The 20,946-nt window shown below is 30.9% G+C and overlaps 1 protein-coding gene across 1 annotated transcript in view; it reads right to left on the bottom strand.

Annotated features, from left to right (window-relative positions):
- The window catches only part of LOC121119421 (protein TANC2), a 98,880-nt gene that overhangs the window by 40,074 nt on the left and 37,860 nt on the right, over positions 1 to 20,946 (bottom strand). The gene's annotated exons all lie outside the window — the stretch shown is intronic.

Raw genomic sequence — 20,946 nt, 5'->3', positions numbered from 1 at the left:
AAAAAGTTTGATATATCTATGGAACCCATTCCCATGCGTTATTCGACGTACTGCTGAATTCAAATTGAAATAAGAAAATCAAAATTTTACGTGATCCATTCACCACACTCATATATGTAGATAGAGGTTAATATAATGGATCAGTCTTGCACAGACCTTGCCTCCTCTATGCTATTATTTCTCTATGATGATTATAAGGAATTAATATATTTTTTTATATGTAATAAAAAAAAAATCAAAATTCGGTAAAATAATCTTATACACATAAAAATATATGTAATTTGTCGTAGAAAACAAAAACCATGAAGGGAAAAAATAAGTAGAGCCTAGGGTTGGTTTATTGGATTACTCTATTATTATGAGTCATTGGTGTGTGATGTTTTTCTATTTGTAAAGAGCTTCTTGAAGTGTGAGGCTTTAGTATAATAACACCACGTGCTATATTTATAATATGCAATGATGAAAATCCAGTGTAGAATGGGCAGGTTAAAAAAAACTCCAAAAATCAACATGATAACCCTGACAATTTAAAGAATGTTTTGAAGGAGATAAATAATGACGTTTCATAAGATCAGCTGTGATAAGAGAGAAAAGGATATAAACAAGGACATTTGCTGGAATTACTCTGATGTCGAACCCCAATTCTATTCTGATTCCAATAAGGACTTATAACTCCGCAACAAATCCTAAGGGTTACGCTCCGTCTTTTATGAGCACACACAAATGTTGTAAAAGGTTGTGCATATAATTGAATCTATTTAGGAAAGGAAGTTCACTACTCAGGAATTAAATAATAATGACAACTGCTAAGGGAAAGAAAACTCCTTCTTTATACTAAAAATTACAAATTAACGGTCCAGCTAAAAAACACACCGGATTTACACCATAGATAATATGTAATATTATAAAATTGCATAGTCACAAGGGAAAAACAATGAGATTCGATGCACCTCTTAGAAACACAAGAGTGATATTCATCAATTCATTAAATACAAAAGCAAACCTTGACTTCCCTCCATTTAAAACAACTCTTTAAAAAAGAAAAACCAGGCCAAGTTTGATCATGAACATAATTATGAATTACTACTTCTTTGGAGTGAGTACCTTCATCGTTAACTATTGGTTTTTAACGAGGACTTATCTTTCCATTTATGGATACTTATATGATGGGCATCATGATCAAATGGACATAAGTGTGCACATATTGATGATTATACCTAAATAGAAATTTCTTCTATGATTAGAGGTCAAATAAACAAAGATGAAATAAATTTACATTATAAAAAAGATACAGAGTGTCCAGCACAGAATCTGAAGATTGGATCAGTATATTATATAGTTATTGTACAATTAGCAATTTTTACGTATCTTGGTTTTCGAAATTTTTGGGATAAAAATTCAAAAATTATTTTTTTCAAAAAAGTTTCCAAAAATCCACAGCTGTTGACAAAAAATGTAATTTTTCTTTAAGTATTATCAAAAATTTCCCAATCCACAGCTATTCACAAAAAAAAAAAAAATTATCAAAAAATTTCAAATATTATTTTTTTTTTTGCTTTGCTGCATAATTTCTTTTAACTTTTTTTAAGAGAAAAGAAATGTTTCAAAAAAAGAAAAAAAAATAACCCTTATTTTGGCAATTTTTTTATTATTAATTTCAATCATTGTATCATATTTTTACTTATAACAAATGATGTAAATTCTTCACTTGTAGAATCCGTGTTTTTGATTATAACTTGTATAATCTGCAAAATACAAGTTGGATAGGGCCTTGAGTTCCGAATCAATTTTCCCAATAAGAAATAACAACAGAAAACAGATTTAATCTCCTCTTAATCATCAAGCTTGTGTGTGTTTTTTATTCATAAATTTGGGAAAAACATTCTAAGAGTTAATTTTTTTGAAATTGGAAATGACCTACTGCTCCATTAGTGAAGTATTTCTGGGTGGCAAATATGTTATTTGTAGCCAGCTAAATTCCTCTGCTAACTCAACTCCCATCTCCGAGAGATGCACAGGAGGACATTATCTAATATGTATGAACTTCTTGAGTTGGGGCAAATTATTGTCAACTCCTTAGACACCAAATAGAGTTTTGTTCGAGCGTAGAGGCAATTTTTTCTAGCTATTTTGTATCGAATAATATATAAAGTACTAAGTAGTCGAGCTCGGTGGTTCTACTGTACTATATTTATGTACAATATAGCCTCCAAGGGAATTATATGTATTAAAAGATCTTTGAATGGAGACAAAAAAATAGAATAGACTACTACTAATGAAATGGAGAACCAATTCATTTTTTTTTCCTTTTAGAAAAAGAGATCATCTCAATTTGGATGTGATGTGAGTGGGAACATATCAACATATATGGACAACAGAGAGGAAAGAAATCAATTACGCAGCATCTATATACATGTGACCATGTATCTGAGACAAAAAACAAGAGAACAGTGGAAGTCTTTCTGTACTATATTTATTTATAGACCAATTCCATTTCCGAAAGATATAAAAGTCTCTATATACGTACGTACGCTTATGGACAACGTTTCTTACTCGGTATACTAAGGCTCTTCTTCTTCAATGGATTTAACAGAACAGGGATGAAAGGGTTCCTTGCTCACCATTAATGGACTCCATATTCATATTATCTCTTATTTTTTGAATGTATGTACAATATATGTTCATATTTCATTTCAATATATTATGTACATACTTTAAGAACACGTAATGATGTATATTAGGGTGTCCCAGGACATATAACATCACTTTTTTCCCTCAAAAATTGGAAATGCTCCCCTTTTTTTCCTATTTGATCTCAACTACTCAATTATGGGAGAAAAAATATCTAAGACAACGACAAAAGGTGCTGAAGAGACCTTAAAGTACATTCGATGACGTGATCTTACGGTGGACCGGCAAATACATTCAACTTTATTTTAACTCCTTTGATTATTGGTAGATAGATGTATGTCTGTTGTGTCAAACTTTGGTCTATCTAATTTGAAGTATCTCAAAGTAATTTAGTAAAAGGTGTTTAACATTTCTCCGATCACCCTACTCTGTACAGTGGGATGTTGTTGAGTGTATCTTTCAGAATTTAATAATAATAGGTTTTATTCCTCATAATAGTATTCCAATAAGTCTTAGTATATTTTGAAGAGAGTATGGTTTTTCATATTACATTTTAAATTTCAAATGAGAGGAATGTTGTGATCTTGTCAAATTAGTCAAATACCATAAATGATGTACTTAAGTTTCTTTAAGGGAGCTTTTGATATTGTCTTGTCTATTTTGTTACTAGCTTTCAATGATTTTAACAAGCATAAATCATTTTATTGTGCTTTGAGTGCATGGAATTGACTTTAAGCTATCGTCAAGAGAGAGATTTTTTTCTTTCCATATTTGAGTAGCTGAGAACAAATAGAAGAAAAAAATGGGTGTATGCATTTTCGAAAAAATACTTTTGATTTTATGGGTCACCCTATTGTACACCTACTATCCCTTACAAATTTCCCCATCTACCCTACCCATATAAGGTCCTTCACTACATATGATGAAACGTTCTTCTCCATTTGAATCAAAATCCTTCCCCACTTCTAACGATTCGCAACTGTTGTGGTGCTCCTTCTTCTCCACGATCCATATTTGGGGATTCACCGTCATAAACATCAAGGTTACTGTATCTACTACTACGGATTTACATACATAAGAAATGACTTAAACATAAATATGAGTAAATGTATGTTTCTTAAATGAGAAAAAGATAAGAATCAAGTACGTAGATACCACACAATATACGAAAAATAATTAGTTCAAGAGCTCGTTTCATACGTAAAGTGTATGTACCGAAAATATCCAAATATATAACAGAACCAATCATTTCTCCCCATCTATCGCAAAATGGATGTTTAATTAATAGTAGTACATATACTATATAAATATATGTATGGTAGCTAATCAATTCGAAAGAGTATATTTTTAGTTCATTATGGATTATATCAATAATAACTATCTTTTGAGCCCTTCAAAAGCAGACATTATGTTACATACATAATATATATGATATGTGCGATATGAGATAATTTTTTTAAAATGATAAATCAATTGAAAATAAAGCATAGGTAAATATGGTGTATCAACATAAAAGTAATACAGAAAATGATAAATTCTTAATTAACCTACTTTTCTACCACTGTGATTACCGGGTGGTCCATTGAAATCTGAACACTTACTAATTCAATAATTAATGAAAGTTGAGTGATTGAAATTAATTCATATTTCGATATATTAAAGTATAAACAATTAGTTACAAAACAAACCCAAGCCTGAGCTCTCTATCTTACGGACAAGTCGAGAAAATGACACTTGATCAACAAAATTCCATTCGCGCACTCCAAGGAGTTAGGCGTCTCCAAGAACACCGTCTACAACGGTAGCATGTATGATTGTTGGAGAGGAAGATGGGGGTCTGTCCAAAAAGACCAAACTGGATGCGTATGAGTTAAAGAAAACAGGCCAGGTCAATTCCCTCAATACAATGAGGGCCACTGCAGGAGATCTCGGGATCCAGACTTTCTAGAAAGCTATACAAAAAGTGGGTGGATAGAGCTTTGTTGAGCATCGAGAGGGCATTTTTAGTGCAAGCAAATAAAGAAACCCATCACCTCCATTGCAAAACTCTTTTGGCCCTCCCTACAGTCCTGATCCTAACTTCCTTGACTACCCCTTCTTGTTGCATGTCGAGGGGAAGTCCTGAAGTGTCCGTCATCCAAACACCGAGCCACTGTCAGCCAGGACTGTGATGCCATCCACAGTGAATGCTAGGCCTTCCGCCATCGAGGACGTCTACATTAATGATTAAGAGAACTCACACACTCATGTAATTATAATATTAATTTTGTTGAAATTCCATCGTTAATAAAATAAATTATATCTTGTTGAAGTTTAAAATTCAAAGTGTTCAGATTTTAATGGATCACTCGGTATCTACGTCACAATATTTCATAGACGAATTGTGAGTCAATTATGGATTTTAAATTGAAACTTTTGAACTATTTTGTGATACTCAGGACTGTTAGCTATAGTTGAAAGCCTTCATTTAATGTATAAGACTTTATTCGGCTCCCATATGGCCTTTCATGCATCGAATATATTATCATAACTATTAAAGGAATTTTGCAGTACTTTCAAAGGATTAATCAATAAATATAATCCACACTCATTTTGTGACTTGCTTTTGTGTCACAGATGGACATTAATGGAGTAGAGATGAAAAATCTATCAGAACGTTAATCCACTAACATTAAAATTTACACTGTATTCTATTATTAGCTGTCGATTTTTTACTATTCTTGCCCTTTAGTAGTGCTTTGAACATTGATAGGTTGAACTTGAATTCGCTCTTGTGAAGCTGTCAATAACTTTATGTTCACTGAGTTGAGAAAAATTAGAAAATAATAAGTAATTAATTATTTTGAGGAAGAAAGGTTGAGAGATACAATTTAGATATCACAATTGCTATGCGGATGGAAATCTTCTTTAATAAACAGACTAGTGACGGGACAATTAATCGGAGTCGGATATGTGAGGAATCGACATGGGAAAAATAATCTTTAAATTGTGATTGCTTATACTTATTTCTTACTGGTACTTAACAGTTTATTACTTTTCTAAGTTATGCAAAAAAAAAATAGCCCCCCCCCCTCATTAAGGAATTTTTGCTTTTTACTACAAAAATTTAATATTTGAAATTTTTTTCAAATTTTTCTATTTTTTCCAAAAAATTTAACTTTTCTAATTTTTTTTACAAAAAAAAAATTATTTTCCTTGAAAAACTATGTATTTTGGAAAATATTTAATATTAAAATTTTTTTTCTTAGAATGTTATATTTGAAATTAAATTTTTGAGATTTTTTTTTAAATAAAATTGTTTTTTGAGAACAGTTTGAGATTTTTGTATTTTTTTACAAAAAAAAATAATTTTTTCTAAATATTTGTGGATCTTGGAAAAATTATGAAATATCCAATTGTATATTCAAATTCTTTTTCAAAAATTTTAATTTTTCAAATTTTTTTCAAAAAAATTCCAAAACCAAGCAAAAAAAATATATATATACGCTTAATACCAAATGGAATTTTGACTATTATTTAAAATATTAAAGAATTGGCATCGGATTTTTTTTTTAAATCTCCCCATCACTAATACAGACCACGTTGTAACCCTGAAGTATTTCTCATTGTATTTGGTTTAAATAGTTTTTGTGAATAAGTAAATATTAAGGGCAACCATAGATGGATGAAACGAGCCATAAAATTGTCCAAAAAAAAAAGAATGGATCGAACGGTTTCCCATCTTATCTACGCATACACAATGTGTTTTAACACCTATCTATGTATGGATGTAGAAATAAAGAGTGAACAGAGACCAATAAATTGGTGATTTGATAGCCTATTAAAAACAAAAATAACTAGTAGGAGTTCTTGATACATCTAAAAGTTTCCACACAGGAAGATGCTATGTAGTATTTCCTACTGAATGTGGAGGTTCCATCTTATTAGGGATCTCATAAAACAAAGATTACTTGGGGGAATTTATTTAGGTTTTAAAAGAAGAGACGAAAACAATTGAAACATTTAGATGTTTTTACACAAAATATATTTTTTTGTTCTATCCTCGTTAATAACCGTTGTAAAAGTACAAATGTTATATGAATGTATATATGTGCGATAGTAAAAATGAACAACAGTTTGAGTATATGTCTGTATATATATATATATATAGGTAGTATACACGAATATCCCAGTGAGAAACGGGGTACAACAATGTTAACTAATAAATTACATTTCCCTTTCAAATGCTAAGCTATATTACATGCATAAGCAGAGAAATAAGACTTTTCGCAAGCGATTCTTTCCCAATTTTGGGCATTATTCCCTTCAACAAAATAGGGGTAAACATGTTACAGGGTGAGGATTCAAAAATTAGAAAATTTTAAGAACCGTTTTCACTTCTAGCTATTTTTATTTTGTGCCATTTTTATGACAAACTTTTGAAGCAAAAGTTGGTAATTCAAGAATTTTCTAGACTTTTTATTGAATATATCCCCCTCAATTCTGAATGATGGATTTAATAGTAAAGAGAAGCATAGCTGCCCTTGATGAAGTCGGAGGACAAGTTGTTCCACTCCTCCGTGATCACAGTCTTCAAGGCATCGACATTTGGCTGAGAAGTCTTGTCCTCCAAAATCCAACAAAAATTCCAGGGGCTAACGTCGGGTGATGACGAAGGACAGCGTGCAGCCATGTTCTCCCTGCAGAAATACTGAACCTTCTTGGACATGTGTTCCGGGCGCCGTCATGGGTAAACAAATAGTTGTCTCTGAAGTATGTGATCTTCAACAATGGCAAGAAATGGTACCTGAGGACCTTTTAGTAACGTCCGTGTTGACTTTTTCGTTGGACTTGAAGAAGTGGGGAGGCATCTTACTGCCGTGGGGCGCCACGACTCAAACGACCATGCTCTGAGCTGGAAGTTTGGTCCTGACAGTTCCCTCTACCTGAGCTCTTGATTTTGCCAAGAAGCGATTATTTTTCCAGTTCAGAACAGCGTTCACTGTGAAGATCTTCTTGTCGGAGATCGCACATGCTCTGCCGTTTTGCTTGCTCAGATATTTTGGATCTCATAAAAACAAAACAAAAATAAAATTGTAGCTTTTTGTCAGCTATTTCGAATGGCGTCAAGTACAAAATTGTCAGGCTTTTAGAATTGAGGCTAGATGGCCTAAAGGAGTATTCTAATTTTTGAGTTCTTACCCGATATTTAGACTATATATGCAATGAGGCTATACAAATTAAGAGACTCAATTAAAAGTACCTTTGTTAAAAGGTATAAGACATCAGGGAACAAAAACAGGGGGAAAGGAAGCATTCGTAATAATTACCCCCTCCAAGCAAATAATGCATAATTTGAAAAATATCTTCATACAAAAATCAAGTAGGGTTTCACTGCAATTTTCACTCATTTATTTCAGATGACCTTTGCACACTTCTTTATACAAAAACGTGACGAAAGGATCCACTTTCTTTAAACAGATAATATACACCACTTTCGTCTCAAGTATTTCCGAAGGGGGTTTTGATCATATCATGGCGTTATTATTTAAAGGTAAAGAAAAGCTTTTTTTCAAACTATCTTGTTAATAAGCGTGAAAAGATACGACACGACATGATATATATATATTTTTGGAAGAATAATTTATAAAAATGTTTAAACGTAATTAACCCATATATTTTTTTATTTTTAAAAAGGGTAAAAGTAATGAAATTATACATCTAAGACAAAAAGATATGAATTGTAATAAATTTTCGAAGCACACAAATTTGCCCTTCATGCATATTACTGTACTGTACACCCTCCAAAAAATAGGATGTACGTTTATTAAACATATTGTGGTATATTTGTTGTGTATGGTCTGACGACTTTTAATAATCATAATGAGCGAGTGAGTGACCTTTTCTGTTTAAAATTATGTATAATTATTTTTAGCTTTATTTTTTTTTGTACAATATGAGACGGGAGGGGGGTAACCGGTCAAATATGAATATCAATAACGTCAATATTCAACTCAGTACAAACAGATAGTATAATTTTATTTAGACAGATTTATATACGTATTTCCTACAAATTGCAGCTTGTACAAGAAAAATGTACAATTTGCAAACAAAAAATGAGATGAATAATTTTAAATGAAGGATTTAGAGTACTTAGGATGAGGACCATGCAATAATTGAATGTTCCATGGATAATCACGATATATTAATGGAGTCATTTTTGACATTTTAACACAAAATAAAAAAATATTGTATTATGTGGCACAATGCCATCAGTATTTTACTCATAAATACATAATAACCATGTCATTTTAATAGATTAAAATGACATGATAGTGCCAATTAATAGTTGGTTAATTCGAATGATCCATTTTGTAATTAAATAATGCACTTTACAAAGAAGAAATTGCAATTTGTACAAGTTGCAACTTGTACAGACATAAGATTCCTTCCTTAGCAACTTTGATGGAATTAAACAACAATAATACACTTTTCTTTCAAAATTTAACAAACCTTATGATAAATAACTTAATTTCATTAGTTTACAATTCAGAGTAATCATAATAAATAAACCATCCTTTTATTTGCAAATTGTACGTTATGTTTTAGGTTACAAATAAAATATAATAAAAAAACCTTGCAGAGTATGATTTTGATATACCGGAATATGTTATATATATATATATATTGGGTGGAGTTGTTGAGTTAATGAGGAATTTGCTTTAATTAACAACATGAGTAAAAACTCATTAGTTTTAATTCCAAATAAATACATAGACCACAGGAGGAGTTGTTCATCCATGGCTCACAAGGATGATGTACATATATGATTAGGAGGCATAAGAGAAATTATAATAATTATTTTTATAATCATTGGTTAACAAGAAACCACCCCCCATGTTCATGGGATTTAAGTATAATTCAGTCTTGTCTATTTTTATGTATGTATAATGTACATACATATGTAACAAAAAACAAAAACATTTAATTTTCTTTGCTCAAGATTCTCTAGAGGCGCATTCACTTGGAGTGTTTGTTGTCTTGTATTTACATACATACATGACGCTAAGGAAATTCGTATTACATTAAATATGTATAACATTAATTGACTAACTAATGTAAGAAGGAAACTCTAGGAGCGGACGGAACAAATGTCTCATGAGGCAAATTTCTTTTCGTATTACTTATGTATATATAGTGCTTATATATGTATCTACATACATACATATATAATAATTGGAGGATTATAACGCATTGTTGTCTTGATGATGAAGAAAGTCATCATGCGTCATTCAAGGAGAAATAAATCCTTGACACAATTCATAATAGTTTTTTTTTTTTGTGTGCGTTTTTCTTAACTGACAAGAGGTTTTGTTGAGGTTCACAACCTTGCCTCACTAACAGAAAAATGTACAATGTATATATTTGTCAACTGTCGCAATGTGTCAGCTTCTTTCGCGTAATCAGTGTTCTAAACGGCGATTTTTGCCTATGAAAAAACACATGTTAAGGGGCTGGGAACAATGACCATGTATATTTGAATGATAATTCCATATTTGGAAAAAATTGGCCCATTACCCAGTGATTTTCGGGATTTTTCTTTATCTTTTCGGTTGAAATATTGCAAGATAGAATAAGGGTACGGAAGTTAAATATTAAAAATCATGGACGGGTCTGTATAAAATTCGGCTTACCATAATCAGGGATTTCTGCAGGAGGTGGACTACAGGGGCTTAAGACTCCTCTCCCCTCTGAATCAAAGAAAGTTTGTAGTTATCACTCAAAATTACTAATGACAAAACAAATAAAAAGAAAGTCCCTAGTTAAAATTCCAGTCCTGTAAAAAAAATGTAATAGTAATTTCTTCAAAAAACAAATAAAAACATACAAATATCCTGTCGGCGCCCCTGATTATGTGCCAATCAATTAATTGATTAAATATGAGTATTTCATTAATTGCTATTTGATTAAACTCTCCAAAACAACATGGCTTTAGTTTACTCAGCCCTACTAACTCTGATTGGACCCATGCCATTGGTCAAAGATGCATAGGCGAATCATTAAAAAAAAAAGTTTTATATAATGGCTATAAGAATGGCCTAAATGCAAACTGGGCCGTTTTTCTGTTTCAATTTGGAAAGGGAAAGGTTGCGATATACAATTAACCTAACTATATGATCTTTATCTAATTATCCCTTTCCGCCCAACCATCTTTCTTCCACTCTTTGAGCCATATTTAGATACATTACTATGTCGGCTCTTTCTTAATTCCTTTTTGCAGATGTTCTTCTATTTTTTTTCTAAATTACATTAGAAAAACCCTCTAATAGGTGAAGCTATTTATGGATGAGAATGAATGATGTCTGCTCCTACTAAGAAGGATGGGAGAAGATTGTGGGTACCTATTAAATTGGATACCTACATACATACTTAATATGTAGGTATGTATTGAATCCAAGCATGTGTTTATTATTATATGAATATTGAACATATTATGTATATTCTTGAAGGAAATTGACCTTTTTATTAATCCAATTTCTAATCTGCCCTTTTATGGCAACGGAGCAAAAAGGCTTCTTTGTATATAGAAAAAAAAATATTATTTGCATTCCTTCATCCATCATATCCATAATATGTAAAATACATATATAAATATATGATTAAGGATGTATCATAAGTTACACCTTCTATAAGTAGATATATAGCCCGTCAACACAAAAGGAAACTGGGAGGAATCTTCTCAAAAGTAAGTCTGGATTACATTTATCTTATATTTCTATTAATCAATTATTTTGATAAATCATTCGAAGGTCGTCCCGCAAATTATACTTCAGTTATATAATAAAAGAAGTAATATATTATATTTGGAAGGTCATATCGGAACTAAACAAAGTATCATTTATCAAATAAAGTCTGCAGATTATACCTCATAATCCAAGGTATCCCAATCCAGGAATTAGAATATGAAGTTCATTATTGTACGAAATGATTCAAATAACAGGGTATGTGTGTATATTCATGAAGTAAAATGTAAAATCACGAATTATTCATTTTCTTGATTTTGTCCAGGATAACATTTGTTTTGACGTAGCACATGTGTGTCACTGGTAATTCATAAAATTGAGTTTGCCCCAAAATGGGCGATATCAACATTGCTGAGGCCACATGAAAACCCTCTATTAAAATGACTATTGTTGTATTTCATTTAGACGACGTTATGAGACGTACAAATTGTAACTTGTACAAGTTACAACTCGAACAAAATCGCTACATGTATGAAAATACATTATGAAAAGTTATGATTCAGAATTATTAAGGTATAAATTCTGGAAACATTCAAATATACTTCTTTAAAAGTCTTTTCGATGAAAGCGTTGAGGAATGAGTCAGGTCTATACTCGTACTGGTGGACTCGTAAACGGAAGATCCATGTAAAAAAAAGCCCTCACATAATACACACAAAAATGTGTTATTAGTCGTTAGCGAACAAAATTTATATTAAGTATTTGGATCTTTGCTTGTTAGCTGATATCCGGTTTTACCCAGATATTTGTCCCATAACTATCATTATTGATGGGTAAATAATATTCTTCCCTTTTTGCATAAGGACTTATGACCCTACAAGTGATGACTGAACAAACAAGTTTGTAGACGTTTTCTGACGGCATCAAATATACTGAAATTCGTAATTACAATTACGTCACATAAAATTATAAAAATGATTGTTCAGAGGCACCGGATCCAATTCAAAAGTGGAGAGAAGGAGTTTCATAAAAATGACGTTATATAATCACACAATCTTTCCCCATTATTATCTTTCAAGCCATGAGAGGAACAATAGCCCTTTACTCATCACTATATTTTGGCATGTAAATAGGGAAGAACTTTATGCAGAAAAACAGTACAGTTTAGTGATTAGAAAAAGGAAAAAACGGTCGGTACATGTATTTTTTAATAGATCGTTGTTGATTAACATCTCTCTCTCTCTCTCTGAATGAAGAATTCTCGCCTATCTTTAGAGTAAATTATTTTTAAAATGAGCAATGAAATAAATATATGAAATTATTTAAAAAACTTTCTTAACAATAATGCTATTTTTAATGTTGAAGGATCTCCTTATTTTAACATTGAAATTTTTTTTTCCTCTCCACCATAAAATAGTCATATAGCAGGCAGGTGACGTTAAAAAAGGTCTTAATCATTAATACCATAAGTATTGCTCCTTGCACTATTCAAAATTTCTATCTCTACTCATCAGTAACTTCTGATTGTTCTTAGTAATTAAGGTCACAGATACAAATTGCTTGCAATTATTAAAATATCTGCTTAGATACTTAGCTTCACCCAAGTCCAAAGTGGGATTCTCGGTTCACAACAGAACAAAAAAATACCAGACACCCATCTCTAAATAAAATGGATTATATTTATGAAGTGATAGAAATTAACTTCTCTTCCAACAAAAAAAAACAAAAACATCTTCCGTGACATTCCACGAGTCTTTTACCAACAAAAATAAATTATGGAAGTTTCTCATCAATTACTCCATTTAAGGAGGTAGAGAGAAAAAAGAGATTCTTGCTTGTTAATCAACCCACAAACCTTGATTGCTTTAATTTTTTTTTAATTACCCAAATATATTTTTATCTTATATTAAAAATACATATAGTTTGATATATGAATAAAAGGTAGCTCAGCTTTGCCGTTTCAATTATGTTTAAGTAGCAAATAATGCGATAATTTCAAAACATCATAAATGTTTTTGCTCATTTTGTTGTTGTTTTGCAAAATATAATATATAATTGGTCAGAATATTTTGCATTATAGCGTATTTTTGGATCATTATATTCTGAGTATGAAATAAAATTTGTACATATGTACAATTAACAAGAGAGTTAAAAAATAATATGAATAGTTGTAGCAGCTCTTTAAGCCAAAAGACGTCAAATGACTCTTGCGTAATTTGAACAAGTTTATAAATACATATTATTAATAATTATTATTCAAAATACATTTATTTAAAATAATTGCAAATATAATTCATTATATGAACATTTGAGACTACTAGAACGACAAATTATACATATATATATATTTATGTATAATGACATAACAAATTATCAAAAAACAACTTAACAGAAAAATTAAATATTTTTTTAAGACACTTTTTTAATAAATATAAACTATTGTTGCATTTTGTTTGAGAATCCTCAGAACCGATTCTAAGAACAACAATGGTCTCATAATCAGATTTCGATCTTTATTGGTATCATGCAAAACTTCAGTCAGATTCGATATATTGATAAAGTGTTCATCCCATCAATTGCTATTTCAAACGAGTAAAAATCACTTAAAATGACGTCATGCAAAGTTTTATTTAGATGGAAGATCGTTTAAAATTTCGTTATTCCATAGTCAGGGACAGATTAAATAATAACGACTAACGGCTTGAGAACAATTAAATTTTAATCCACGGTCTAAAACCCATTTTTGAGTGATATAAAAGAACAGTGATTCCAAACGTAGGGAGTACGCTCAAAAACGGAAGATTTTATTAACTATCTATGGAATGCATTTTAATGATTACTTTTTCCAAGGGGAATATGGAATCAAGAGGGATTTTTTCGTATTTTGGCCATCTTAAAAAAAAGAAACTAAATATCAACATTAAAACGCTGGTAATTTGCTTTGGAGGAGAACAGCTGAGCCATTATGACATAACGTTAGATCAGTTACAATCAGCTGTGACGAGGTAGATGGAGGAGAAGGAAATAAAAATGACATTGACAAGAATTAATTCGATGTAGAACCTCAATTCTACTCTAAGTCGAACAAGGACCCCAAGATTACTCTCTATTCTCTATCTTTTATGACCACATCCGAATGTTCAATCAGGTTTTGAATATAACTTAATGTAGTAGAAAAGAAAATTCCCTGCTCAGAAATAAAATAATAATGACAAAAACTTAGGAAAAGAACATTCAATCGAGCGAGGTATAAAATACAACCAAATTGTGGCAAAAAAAAAAATCTAAGAAAAAAAGAGGTTCAAAGCCAGAAAGGGAAAAAAATCTTTTTTGAACCGAGTCTCAACATTAATACGTCACAATATTATATATAGATGGAGTCCCTGCTTATCGAACAAGAAAAATCCGCGTTCTACAGGGGCTTTTTTGTACTAAAAACGTCACTTTAAACTATTTTTATTATGTTTTGTTTTTTAAGTAATGTTAGGGCAATAAGAACATTTAATTTGGCATCAACTATATGTATCAATGTACGTCAGACCAAGATACTGTCTCTAAGTATCTCGGGTTAGACCAAATAGTTGTAAAGCAGCTATAAATTTTAATCTTTATCGAGTATTTAATTGATTTTTAATCCCCTCATTTCAATACTGTAAAATTGAAATAATCGAAACCTAACCAATATTTATTAAGTAACTTGTTTACCTCAATATAAACTTTTTATAGAATTTATTATAACAATATAAAAAAACTTTCTGTGAGTCAGAATAATTCAAAACATCGAGTTATGCAAAATCCGCGGTGTTTGAAGCCGCGTAATACAGGGGCCTCTTCTATAAATATTTTTCTTGGGAGGGAATACTGTGTATGCATTTTCCTTTAAGCTGTTATTGTAAGTTGACTCTTTCTAAATTTTAAAGTAGCTTACTCTACGTACATATGAATTTAATAAGGTATTAATCCCATCCCAGTGGATACTTTAGCAAGGCAAAACTTCACATTGTTATTATTAAATTATATCAACTTTTTCTGTTTGAAATGAGAGGTTTCAAGTGGGTCTAAGAAGCTCATCGTGTATACATGGATGGAAAAATATTCATTTAACAACACCTGTTTAATATTAGTGCAATGCAAAATAAACAAGTCTTTAGTGTTTTTTTTTTTTTTTTTGGCATTTCTACTAGTGATGAGACGATTAATCGGAATTGGGAATCGTTTTTTTTCCTTCTGGAATTGGGATCGGCATCAGGAAAATATTGTTTTATTTGCCATTCCGATTCTTATCTATTATTGGTATTTCACTATTTATTACTTTTCTATGTTATGAAAAAGAAGTAGCCACACCCCCTAAATTAAGGAATTTTTTTGATTTTTAATACAAAATTAATAATATAATTTTTTTTTTCTGAAAAATTTAATTGTCTTTGAAAAACTTTTATTTTCGAAATATTTCCTGAAAAAATTTAATATTTGATTTTTTTTCCATAAAATTATATACATACTAGAAATTTAATTTTTTTATTAGCAGCTGCATATTGTTGAATGTTTTTTGCAAAACATATAATTTTTTATAAAGAGCTATTTATTTTCGATTTTTTTTTCGAAAAAATCAAAAAATTTGTGACCAGATTTTGAATTTTTTTTTTTTTTTTTTTTTGAATAATTTTGGATTTTGGAAAAAATATTAAATATCAAATTGTATATTTGAAAAAAAAAATCAAAAACTTTCATATTAGAAATTTCTTTCCAAAAAAAATAATTTTCAAATTTTTACAGATGTTCCAAAAGCCAAGCCCTCTCCTCCCCCTAAAAAAATAATAATATGTATATATAATTCTTCGGACACCCAGATAGCAAAAGGTATTTTGCTACTATTATTTAAAATATATTAAAAAATCCGAATCAGTATCGGGAATTTTTTACTAGAATTGCATCTGAATTGGCATGGGGATTTGTTATTGGGAATCGTTCCATCACTAATTTCTATTGCTTTTGAATACACTACCAATAAAAAAAACCAACTGCATCTGAAAACTCGTTTAAATGATATACTGTGGAGAAAAACTTAGAAGTCCATCATGTTGTGATACCATTAACTAGTCCCTTATATTTTAATCAAGGAGCAACGTAATTTTTTTTTCGTTTTTGTTTTAAATATATAATGTACATATATATTAATCAGCGACCCCCTTTGAAAAAAAAAAGAAATGTTCATATAAATTAAAAGAATAAAGAATTTAAATAAAACTTGAATTATGTTTTCTTTCTTTTTACGAGTTGTATTATGTACAGATTGTTTGATGTTGAAAAATTGTAATTTTTTAAGTGTATGTATATGTATAATTAAGTATACCTACAGTCCTACAAACACAGTGACCTTCAAAAAAGGTTTCTTCTACACAAAGAGAGGAGGCGGAGAAGAAGAAGAGCAGAAAGCTCCATTTGATGTAATCATATCTTAAATATTCCGTTTAGTCCAGCTTTTAATTGATATAGTACAGTTTTTAATGATAAAATTAATAGCAGTTATAAAAAAATTGTAAAATGATTGAGATGTGTGTATGTGGCAATTTGTCACCTTGGAATAACCAAATACAAAACTCCAAGTGGGTGACAACGATGACCAACAAATTTAAAGGATTGGTCACCATAAGCATAAAAGATGAGTAATAAACTGTCTACAATGAGAATACTTTAAAAGAAAAACCCGAAAATCAACATGGTAACCCTGACTATTTGAAGAATATTTAGGAGGAGAGAAAGAATAACACTCATGACGTTTCATAAGATCAGCTACAATCAGCTGTGATGAGGGAGGAAGGAGACAAGGATATAAAAAAGGACATATGCTAGAATTACTTCAATGCTAGATTCACAATTCTACTCTGAGTTTAAAAATGACATAGAATTATAACTTCGCAACAAATCCTCAGGGCCTCTTTTATGAGCACACGAATGTTCAATCAGGTTTTGAATATAATTGTATCTATTTGGGAAAGAATTTTCACTAGACAGGAAATGAATAATAATGACAACTGCTAAGGAAAGGATAATTCAATCTTCAGATTACCAATTAAAAAAAAAAAAAAAAAAAGTCCTGCTGAAAATATCACCAGATATATATCATAGAAGATGATAATTGTTAAGAGGACAAAATTCAATTTTGCTAAACCATCAATAACTCTTTCAATATGAATTGGGGACTAGGACTTGAAAATCTGATGCCATTTTTTATTTGCTTAAAATTTGATTCTTTGTTGTACTTTTTTATAGACATTTTTTTCATGCCCCTATTTAAACAAAGTTTCTTTAATGGCATTTTTTATTATTATAAGGGTTTCTAACAAAATACTTACAATTTGATTTGAATATATAGATTTCATTTTTATACTTTTAAATTATAAATAGAAATTGATTGTCCTAAAAATGGGAACCTATGACGTTCGGTGCTACTTTTGATCACTCTAGTATCTACAACAAATAGGACATGAGCAAAAAATATATAGTCTCCACAAGGTGGTGTGATAGTTTGTAATTTGTTGTTTAAACTAGTATTTAATTTAAAAATGGAGCATGGTGGTATGCGGTACCCACTATGTGAGTAACATACAACTATACGTGACCTTAAATAATATCATCATTTAGAATCTTTCGGTAACTTTGTTTACAAACTTATGGTAGGCTCATGGCCCTTGATAAAATAATAATTCCATGGTTGGAAAAAATAGTCTAACTATCAAGAGATTTTTGGCCGTTTTTTTGTGGGTTTTTTAATATATGAAAGGTTGCGATATACAATAAAGATAAAGATGTGCCAAACACAGAAAAAAATTGTTACTTAGAGTTGCATAAAATATAAACTGCGCTTTGTAAAAATAAATAGTATTGTTGTACATAATATATCACATTTTCTCATCCAAAAAGTGGGCGGAAGGCCAGAACAAAGTTCTTGAGAACACAAAACCTCCACGTATGTATACAATTATAAAACCATTCTCACAAATCCCAATTAAACTAACACACTCTCACAAAAAAAAACCTATTTAATTCAAGTAGAGATTTATAACTTTATTTACACAAAGCTTGACGACGACGAGAACGAAAACAAACAATGGAGGAATGCTATTAACAATAGCAACAATCAGGTCTGCATAGTACATTTTATAATGTATGTAGGTATATCTAAAAAAACGTGGAATATTTTTGTGTTGGCAGACCATGAATGAAATGGGAATACAAAAGGGGTTGAATTAATGGGTAGTCGTTTTCCTTCTGAAAAAAGGGTTTTTTTCTAGGTTATATTGTAGATATATATGTAATGGTGTTGGGACTCGGTCCGAGACCGATTTGTTCTCAAGTGATTTCTTATAGACCGATCTTCATCAACAATTCGGTCTGGACCGCATAAATCGTAGAACAAAATTTGCATTCCTTAAATAAGATCATGCATTAAAAAAACCTTTATTTTCTAAGGACCGACCTCAACTAAATACTGATCCACACCAAACTTGGAAAAAATTAAAGGTTCTAATATCCATAGTTATTCATAAAAAAGGTAAATTATAATTATCCCGAATAACAAAAATTCCTTAATTGGGGGAACCTCCAGCCCATCCCTGGACACTATAGTAAAAGATGACATGGGCTGATAAAAAAGAAACAATCACAAAAACAAATAACCTATGTTCATTAATTAAAAAGTTACGAAGCATAATATAAATATATAAAAAGTGTACAATATCAACAAATATTTGATAAAAAAGATTTACATCAGGGACTTATGATGATGTACAATATATTAAAGGAAGGGGAGAATCAAGCCAACCAGGTAGGGAGGACCATCATCCATCCAGACACAGAAGAAGAAGTTTATTGTCTGGTAGTTGAAATATATGTATGGGTAAAGAAAATAATATAAAATAAAAACAAAAAGATATCAATTACCTCTCCCTATAAAAAGATAACCTCACCGGTCAATTTCAAGTAAAGGAAAATTTATTTTTTCCAAGCACTATTTACAGTTTGGGCACCATTAGATTCAATCTACTTAAAAGTAGTAACAAGGAAGAAGAAAAAACAAATCTTTTATGCTTTAAATAAATAGGTTAATGGTACTTACTTATACCTACATATCAAAATAGACAATTCATTGTTCACATAAAGTAAAGCAAACTGATTTTGCTATTATTAGACGACTCTCATTATATTAAATAGGTAGATAAATAAGAGAGTAATAAAACATGCGAAAATAAAATAAATGTAATTTCCTAGATGGAATTGAAGAAGGTAATTGGAGAATAGGGATAAAGTATCATTTATAGAAATAATAATGAATTATGGCCAGTATTTGATTAGCGTCTTGTATTGCAAAAAATAAATACTTAATGGAAAGAATTGTACAAATTACCTATACGTACATAAGCAAAGCATATAATTACAATATGAGTATACCTAAAATATATACAAACCGGGTGGAAACATGAAACTTGCACGCTTACTAAGAAAAAAGAAAATAACCAAAATCTTTATTAATCTTTTTCTGATACATAGACAACGTCAAATAGATTCATTCCATTCGACCGCTATTGAACTCACAGAAAGTGACAATACTCTTGCAAAAAGAGTTGCAAGTATTGCGAATGAAATTCGTGCCTTGGCAGCCCACTCTTGTCCACAGAAGCCTTCATGACTTCAACGTTCACGTGACGGATGCCTTCCTTCCTATCTAAGGCCAGAAAGAAAAGTCGAAGAGATTAACATCCGGACTGTATGGTGAACACATTCTCTTTTCTCAAGAAGGGATATTGTTAGCAAAGAAGGTCTAAGTAATTATCGCAGTGTGAGCAGGGCTCTATCTTGCTGAAAGACGACGTTGCCGTCGGAGAAATTTGCCTTGACCCAGGGGACCAGGTTGGTATTGAAAATGTACATGGAGCTGTGAACCTGTGGCCCTCCGGGAACTAGATAAGGACGACCTTGAGGGCATCCTCATTAATAGTAGGCTTTTCCCCGGAGTTCTCCTTCCTCACTATGGTATCGTGGTGTTCTAGTCTCTTCTTACGATTGTAGATGGTCTTAAGAGACATTCCCATTAGTCTGGCCACCTCTGCTGGTGACTGATCTGCACGAGTAAGAGCTGATACCTAAGCCTTGAATCTCGCTTTGATGACATTTCTCGTCAGAATTTAAAAAAATCAAAAATCAGCAGGTGCTTGAGATACAGGGTTACCTATACAAGTACAGACATTTCTACTTTCCTCACACAGAACCTCTCAAATCAATATACTACAAGTGTGTACTACAGTGTCAAGTTTGCACCCAGTACATTAAAGTAAAGAAATCTGTCTAGCTCTATGTATCCAAGCATATCATCTCATTAAAAACCCGTTAGGATATGCAAATCATTAATCCAATCAAATAATGAAATATACGCAATATAATTACATAAGTTCCGATGATATGTTAGTAAATAATAGGTATTATTCTATTTTGTATAATTGCTTTGGGATATAAATATATGTACATATATCCTTTTCAGAGAGTTGTAGTATTTGAACTGGTTATAAAATAAAGTTTGCAAAATAACCACTTA

This window comes from Lepeophtheirus salmonis, chromosome 6, assembly GCF_016086655.4.
Source record: "Lepeophtheirus salmonis chromosome 6, UVic_Lsal_1.4, whole genome shotgun sequence".
In the NCBI taxonomy this organism is placed as follows: domain Eukaryota; kingdom Metazoa; phylum Arthropoda; class Copepoda; order Siphonostomatoida; family Caligidae; genus Lepeophtheirus; species Lepeophtheirus salmonis.
The sequence above is the reverse complement of the archived record's forward strand: the minus strand, read 5'-3'. Positions and strand labels throughout refer to the sequence as shown.